The sequence below is a fragment of the Hibiscus syriacus genome, unplaced genomic scaffold (genome assembly GCF_006381635.1).
Source record: "Hibiscus syriacus cultivar Baekdansim isolate YM2019G1 unplaced genomic scaffold, ASM638163v2 tig00110247_pilon, whole genome shotgun sequence".
Classification (NCBI taxonomy): domain Eukaryota; kingdom Viridiplantae; phylum Streptophyta; class Magnoliopsida; order Malvales; family Malvaceae; genus Hibiscus; species Hibiscus syriacus.
In genome coordinates, this window is record NW_024062645.1 from 2,436 (window position 1) to 11,558 (window position 9,123).

A 9,123-nucleotide genomic window follows, 5' to 3' on the forward strand; every position below is an offset into this window, starting at 1 on the left:
AGATATAGAATAATATGTGTATATCATATATGATTTAGAAAGCTATTTAACCTGAAATCAATTAGTACCGTAACATTATAAATATTTACAATTAAATTTAAACAGAAAGTCGAACAACTTGAGTTATAAAATATGATTTGTCAACTTACTAACTTGAAATTTTGTGATCGATTTGACCCGACGAAATATTCATCTCTAAATGTATCCGAACACAAAATTATTTAAATTGAATAACTTTAAGAAAGAATTTTTTTTTTAAATGATCGAGACGTAAATACATAATAATATATGTTAAAAAACTATTCATATTTATATGTACTTATAAATTATAAGCAGAGAGAAGCATATGATCGATAAGATTTTGTCCATCCAAGTCATATATTGCATGTAACAGTGTCATCACATGTGTCCTCGTTTGTTTAGACTCGTACGAATCAAATTACTTTAGTAGTTAAAGAAATTATCGTTATTTATAAAAATCTCGAATTCGAGCACTACAACCGAGGTGATTAAACGTTTATCGTAAAATGAAAGTGACAAGCAACTAACATTGGATATATGGGGAAAGTGTATATTTTTGGACACACTTCCTTTCCAAATCGACTCAATTATTTATTTTAATTTTGGAAACAACAAAATGGGATTTAATATACTTATTCTACAAGTAAAGGCTTCAACTTTTTATTTATTTATTTTAAAGACTTCAACTTTTTATTTATTTATTTTCACACCCAACACGTCACAATTAACAAAAGCGAGCTTATATTGACTTATTCTATGTGGTAATTATCTTACATATTAGTGGTAGATTTTCTTTTCGCAGACGAGATTTTAATGTTGTCATGTATTATATTTAAATAAGATACGTAATAACGAACTAACTTATCTCAGTGGTTAAAAAAATTATTATTATTTTTAGACATATTCGAGTACTAGCAGTTGCAGTGGTTAAAATAAGACGCGTAAAAACATTAAAGTTTTACTGGCGAAAGTTTTTTCACCGTTAGTACATGAGTTTTTGTTATTTACTGCTTTAAGCCCGAACCTACCCGATAGTGGATGAACCTTTCTCTCCTATTTACCCTAATCTTAGGGTTAACAACACTTACCCCAATTTTATTAAACCTTAGGGTTTTCTTCTCAAACTAACTCCACGCTCTGTGATGGAGACTCCATCGCACGCTCCAATCGAACGTTGTTTACGTGCTAAGGCATCTGTGAGACCGCAGATACGACAGTGAATATTAAAAAAAGGAAAGGAAAAATTATGTATTTAGTATCTAATTATCAGTTTTGATCTATTTTAGTGCTTAAATTTTTAACTTTTTCAAAATTATACATAATGTTTATTTTTCATTTTATTTAGTATCTCACCGTTAAAACTTTAATAAGTTTAGTACCTATTTTTTTTCCATTTTAGTACTTATATTTTTAATTTTTTCAAAAATTAACGTTAAATTTTAAACAGATGTATTATAATGAAACAAAAATTTAACTTTAAGTATAATTTTGATAAAATTAAAAGTTTAAATACTATAACGGATCAAAATTGATAATTTATGTATTAAATACGTAATTTACTCAAAAGGAAATTAATGCTGAGGAGAGGAGCGTGGAGAAAACGCGCTGAGAAAGTGCGCTTTTTTTAACTATTCCAATCTAGGGCAACACCATAATGGAAATGCGATAAGAACCGAACCTCATTTCCACGTGGATTAAATCCATTGGTCCTTTTTCCCAGCATTTGTTTGCTCTCTCTAAAATAAATATAAAAAATTAACATTAATATTTGCATATATTGGGTAAAGTACACCCATAGGTCCCTAAACTATACTCAAATAATCTTTTTAGTCATTAAACTTTAAAATATTACATAAAAAGTCACTAAATTTATTAAATTAATACAAATTAATCACATAATATCAGAAAATTATTGTTATTTTTTACCAAACTGTTATAAAATGATCATTCGTTTTATTGAACTATTATGAAATGAACATTAGATTTTTGTCAAATTAGTACAAAGTGATCTTCAAATTCATCACTTTATGATAATATAAACATCAAGATGATTATTTTTAACAACTTAATATTATTTTGTAGTTTCTAAAAGTTCAATGGCTAATTTTATGATTATAGTTTAGGGGTCTATGATGTATTTTACCAATAGATATTTTACAGATGATTTTTAATACAACAACAATGACCCTACTTTCAAGGACAAAAAGATGAACTCTTTTCTTGTCTACACTCCTCTCTCTTTCTCTCTCTAAAAGAATCGACAAACCTCTCCTTTGTTAAGCTTAGGGTTTCTCAAAACTTCGCACTCAAATTCTACACGACAAACTGCAGATCTCTTCGGAAAGATTCGATCCTCTTCTTGATCGATCAATGCTCTTTCTTTTGATACCGTTCTCTCGATTGGCCGTGAAGAATCGAAGCTGGGTTGGTTTTGGATTTCCTTAGCAGGTACCTAATTCAAACAAAAAAAGGTATCTTCTTCTCCGATCTAATCACAATTCCGAGCTCTGGGTTTCTTTTGTTTTTGATCTTTCGTTTCTTTCGATTAATATGAGGTTAAGCTGAGCTAGATCTTTTTTGTTTCAATTATCTGGGTCTAGTTTACTGTGTTTAGTACGTTAAGTATAGCCTTTTATTTCCATTTTGGCATTTTGGTTTCGCTTTATGACTTCATATTTCCACTTTTATGGGATATTTTATGTGTTTTCTTCCATCGGTTCTCTGGTGCTAGAAATTATGTTCACTGTTCACTAGCTCGTGAATTCGATAGTTTTGAAACCCTAGATAAATTTTTTCATTTTATGGATTCATGTGAGTCATTTTGAATATCAAACTCGAAGGCTTCGAGGTGAGTTCTAAAGTTGATTTTTTTTTTGCTTTGATGTAGAGGGGATTAAGACTTTAGTTCATGTTATCTGATAAAACCCTAGCATGTTGTTTACCTTATCGGTGTTAATTGATGATTTACTTTGTGTTATAGATGGATGAGCTTTGGTTTTTATTTTATCAGGATGTTATTAACACATTAACCTAGTAACTGCACATGTTTATGTTTGATTTCATTGGGAATTAGGGTTTCCAATTTTGTTCCCTTTGAATAGTATTCACTCATCTGCTGCTATAAGTTATTATTTTATGTAATAAATCACCATATATAGGGGCTTTCCAGCTTCTTATCCTTTTAGTGTATCCATTTTACTGTTCGAATGTTATTTCATCTTGAATTTCCAATGAATTATGAAGTGTGTGCTTCGGTTCTTGTGGCATACTTAATATCTTAGTGATTCATGCATATTGATTACATTGCTTATGAATATTGTTATTAAATGCTCATGACATATCTAATTTTTGTTGCATGTTGGTGTTATCAATTAGTTAGTCACACATAACATGGAGACAACTACTGTGGTCGAGGAAGCTCATCACAGTTGCAGTTCTAATCTTGTCGTCAAGTCTGTCGAATCACCCATAGAAAACGACTCAATATCCAGAGATCTCGTCAATGCTGATGACATTGATACTAGGAAGTGTGAACATTTTTCTATCCGGTAAGCCATGATCCTTAGCATTCAGTGCTCTTGTATATTTGTTGCAGTTCCTCAACTTCTCTATTTACTACCATTGTTTGTGCTTCCTCAGTAACTTCATAGCTTGCTTGTCTGAGTGTGCGCTTGGTGACTTTTTCCACGCTTTTGGGAACGGATAAAAATGTTTCGGACATTCTAGTTATAAATTAGTGCATTAGTGGAGGTATTTTATTATTTGTTAACATATTGTAGGAGATGGAATGGACTATTGAGGCCAAATTTCAAACAAATATGTATAAATGGCTTTTTGCAGATATATATTTCTTTGAGCACCACTTCCTCACTTGCTAGTTGCTATATGTGGTGCGTTAACTTCCATGTTGGAAGTCTTTGCTTGTAAATTCTCTTTATAAATCAAGGATAACTTATTACAAGATTTGATATCCATAACTGGCTGCTGCAGATATATAGTTCTTTGATATCATTGATGGTCATGTTGGAAGTCTTCCTCATAAAATCCCTTTGATTTAAATGCAGCGGATATGTGTCTGAGATGCGCAAGAAAGACTGGACGAAAATCTGGCCATTTGCATTGGATGGTGGCCGGAATATATTAAAAGAGAAAAGCTGTAAGCTTCCTCCTTTACTTGTTCCGAAGTTCAGATGGTGGTGTTGCCAGAACTGTTTTCCGGAAACTGGGGACAAAGGCAGTATAAATGAAGAAAGAACTGTTACTAATAATAGTAGCAAATTGAAATCCTTTGGCTCGTGTTCCCATGTTCCATCCCATGGGGATGCTTGGACGTGTTCATCGAATTTTCAGCAGGCTGGAAAGATTAATGTTGACTCAAGAAAATCCAGTGATATTGCTTGTGTGAATGTTAATATACCAGTCATAGGTAATATCTCCATCTTAGCTTAATCCTTACATGGTTACTTACCACTAAATTATAACATTAATTGTTTTGGTTATTTTTTTCCTGGGAAAACTGATATCTTAGAGAATAACAATAACAAGGAAATCCATATTTCAAATTATGCTGAAATAGAAGTTATTTCTAGCCTTATGCGGAAAATGCTTCGTTTAGATGAAAAAGGTATGTCTACCGTGAGTAAAGGGACCATCTAAATAAGCTTAAGTATTTTCCTGCTTTGCAACTGAAAGTGGAACTTCATTTGCTGCAATAACACTGCTTCTGATTTCTGCAACAGTGGCCTCTCTGCAACTTCATAATCCCGATTTAGAAGATAATGAAATTGCTGGTGCCAAGCTTCCTGAGCCAAGTGTGGAGTGCATAGTTAAGGATGCCACTGAAACACATCAAACAGGAAAATATGCATGTGATCAACAGATGGAGTTGGTGAAAGGTTTTGAATCCCATGGGATAGCGAGTACGGTTCCGAATGCTATCGAGACTCATAGATATGAACATCCTTCATTGGAATTAGATGATTGTGATTATGCGTCATCTGAAAGTGATGAGGTATTGCCTGGAGCTGTGTCTGGCAGCTTACATCGAAGAAAAAACCGTAAGGTGCGTCTACTGACTGAATTGTTGGGTAAAAGCAAAGATGAAAAAACTGATCTCACGAGTACCGAAGATTCTCCATCCAGTACCATTCCTGATGCATCAATAGGCATAGATTCAATACCTGCTTCCCAAGGTCAGGTCAATTTCCAAGGAAATGCTACAAGCAGTTTGGCTCGTAGAAAGAAAAGAAAGATGCCGCAGGATGAAGAATGGGTTCCTGGGGAGTTTATGTGCTCTCCAAGCAATGGGCATAGAAGCCTTAAGTCCTTCAACAGAGATGCAGAAACTGCTGATGGAATCACAAGTTCTGATTCAGAAGGTACAATTAACAGAAGCAGCTCACAGACTCCAGCAAAGAGCAATTTGGTTAACGATAAAGTAGATAAAAGTCCTATTCTAGGAAAGAAGAAAAATAAAAAGACCCATGACTTTGAAGAATTTCCGTCCTTGCGTCTGTCTCGAGAAAATGTGCAGAAGGAAAGACAGAAAAAGCCCCGCGGAGATACCCCTAAGACTGATGATGTATCTACAAGCAGATGGTTAAATCCCATTCCTGAATTTGCTGCGAAGGCAGAGAAAAAATCTAACCTGTTGAAGAAAAAGAACAAGATTCATCAAGATCATGATTGGCAAGCTTCTCGGGTTCCTTGGAACAATGGCATTCCCAGAGAAGGTCTGATTTCGAGGAAAAGATGTAGAAATAAGCCAAACTGGGAATGTAGCTTTTCCGCTTGAAGTAACTGAAAATGGACTGCAATCTTCTCTTAGTAATTGCTTGCCTGTTAAAAGATACGATGCAAAATATAGCTCTCCAATTAGAGAAGGACAAGGGCATGTTCTCAGTGGATACGATACCAAGAGGAAAGATCTAAACATGAACTATGTTTCTCAAGCTGATGCCTACGTTTGGAAGGGAATGCATGTTGATCTCAACAGTAATCAAACCACGTACAGAACACCGTTCCTGAAAGAGAAGCAGGAAAGATCTCCTGCTGAAGTTGGGAGTTCTTTGATTCAGCTAATGGTATGGGCTTTTGTTCTGTTCTAAAGTAGTTGAACTGGCATCTAACATGAACAATCGAATATATTCACAAGATATTTGTTGCAGAACAGTTTGTGTGATCTTTTCCGCAATTTGATCTTCTTCCTATGTAACCATGTTTTATTTACATTCAGTTTTGACATGCCTGAAATATTCAGGTTATGATGAACATTTAGAGCAAAGTTTCTGGAGTTTTCAGATTAAACTTTATTGTTGCTTTTGAGCCAAAAACATTCTCTTTTCTTGAACCAGTTATAAAACTCCGAAAGGTACAGAAAAGCGGTTCACATAATCGAGAACTTTGATATGCGTGCATGCTTATTCTGATGGAAAACTGAAGCTTTATCTTTATGCTTACTCTGACCGTAAGTGTTTCCTCAGAATAAGTATCTGCAAAGGTTAGGTATGAAATCATCCTAAGTTCTTTAGACTTCTAAACTACTTTTGCTTCCGTCCGTAGCCGTCACATCAAAATTATGGTTCTGATATAAGCTCATACCATCTTAGATATGAAAACTTAGTAGTATTCTTGCTTATAATTTTGAAGATGGCATGTATGTTAGCACTGATTAAACATAAGCAATCATGTGAACTTTATGGAAGACATTTCCCAAGTAATGAGGAATAATCCGTCTAATTAATGCATCTGTTTTCTGTTTTCCCCATGTTTCGGTTAAACTGAGAGGTTGTTTTTCTCCCATCTTGTCCGTTTCTTTTGCAGGATTTCAGTGGTACAAGAAACAATGGGACAATTGTGGAGTTTCAGGACCATGCAACAGTTTCTCGGGAACATTATGATAAACGTGTTGAAATAGCATCCGAGCAAGGAGCTGTAGATGACATAATGGAAATTGCTGAACTCATGGCAAAGAATCAGTATGAAAGGTGTCTTCCTGATACTGAAATTGATAAACAGCTGCGGGAAACCAGTAACGCCAAAAATCATCAGATGGTGGATCTCAATAAAGCATATGGAAATGAAGAGATGAACCTGTTTCAAGAGACCGCTGATAAACCGAAACTTCAAGCTAAAAACGGAAGAATTGACAAATTTTTAAGAGGGGATAATGGGGGATCTAGTAAACAAAAGTCAGTGGATTATTTCTCACATATGGATCGAAACCAGTGCAGCATGAGCCAATTGGAACAAAGTTATTCCCCTGCAGGCTTTAAGTCTTTTCCTCTATGTGGAGAGAAGCCGTTGAATGGAGTCCAATTTTCTGCGACCAATTCCATCGAGAAAAACAGTGCTCAAAATTGCCAGTGGGTTGGAAATATGGCCGCACAGAAGACTTCTCATGCTAATCTGCAGGTGTTGGCAGTTTGTAACACATGCCATAGATCTCCACAGCAGAACAAGGAAGCGGCTCACCTATGGCCATCCATGATGCCGTACAGCATGCCCTACATGCCTAGCATCCCACACAAGTGTGCCGATCAGGTGACAAAGTTAGATGTGCCCAGACATTGCCCCAGCAGTCTACCTAAGGTAAATATGAGTCGGAATGATGATAGGAGCTTCTTGAATCTGGGTTCAAACTATGAGAAGCAATGTAGGAAGTTCGATTCCGAAGCCCTCAGAAGGACACATGCAGATTACCCGTTTTTCTTGCAAACATAACGGGACAGGGTCGTTAGATCTGTATTCTAATGAAACCATACCAGCCATGCATTTACTCAGCCTTATGGATGCAGGGTTACAGTCAGGGGAACCTGTTGATGTTGATGGAAACCAAAGGTTCGTTAAGAAAACTTCGTTTCTTCCTCGTCAAAACTCTAAAGATTTTTCAAGCTCGTCATCTGGTGGATATAGAACCAATTCAATGAAACATTCATCGTTTGATTGCTACGGTAAAAGCCACTTACCTTGGGAGTTTCTGTGAGTGTATGTCAGCCACTGCAGCAGTTGGTCCTTCTACCTCTTCATTCCAGCATGATAAACATTTCGAGAAAGCACCTGAATTTTCAGGTCAGTTTTCACTGAAGTCTAGAGAAAAGGTGAAGAAAAAATGCTCGGATTCACAAGGGTGGAATAAAAACCACAAATCTAAAAAAGCTGCACCTTCAAATAGTGGCTTAAGTACAACTTGTGGATCTATTCCCGTTCATAGTATGCCAAAACTGGCACTTGGAAATTCAGAGTTTATGATGTTTTCCGATAAACTTCGTGAAATGGAGTGTGCAACAAAATGGAAGCAGAAGGGCCATACTTCGAGTGGTACTCTTTTCCATCCAAAAAGTGGTTCAGAGAATGGAATCTGCGGCATTAATAGAAACCCTGCTGATTTTTCTGTGCCTGGAGCTGGAAATATGTACATGATCGGTAGCGAAGACCTAAAATTCGGAAGGGAAAAAGCTCCCTCGTCTGGCTCGGCAAAATTGGCCGGACACAAACGTCAAAGGAAGCTTACAGTTAGAAAAGAGCTTCCACGAAATCGAATTTCATGATACATTTATATTTCCTGGTAGCATCTCAGAATGCTTTTTCGACTTCATTTTGGTTACGAATCGATCTCTTCCCTTGCACCCCCCTACCTGAATTCTTCAATCAGTATCTGACCTATCTTAATCTTCTGCAGGAAAAATCCGAGTCACCTCCTTCGACATTGCAAAACAAAGATTAGCGACCATATTTACCACTCAAACTAATACCGTTCTACTCGCACTCGCAATCTCCATTTCCAAGCCCGAGGACATAAAAGAAAAAAAACGAAGTTACATCCACGGTAAGGCCTGTAAATATTCGCGTAAGCCTCGACCCCTGCACGCTCTTCCTTAACATACCAACTGAAAGTACTCCATGTTGTATGCTGGTGTTGTCCTGAAATAGTGTTTGTAAAACCTAAACATTACCCTTTATTAGTACTCAGAAGTGTGTTTGTGATTTAAATAAGTTGGTATATGCTCCATTGTTGAGCTATTTATTGAGAGTTCAAACAGAACAGGCAATCAGTCAAATATAATGCCCCCTACAGGGATAGTATACCCTTTGTTGTTACCA

At 35.9% G+C, this 9,123-nt stretch overlaps 1 pseudogene; it reads left to right on the forward strand.

Moving 5' to 3' along the window:
* The first annotated feature begins 2,239 nt into the window (after positions 1-2,239).
* On the forward strand, positions 2,240-9,123 carry LOC120114803 (annotated as a pseudogene).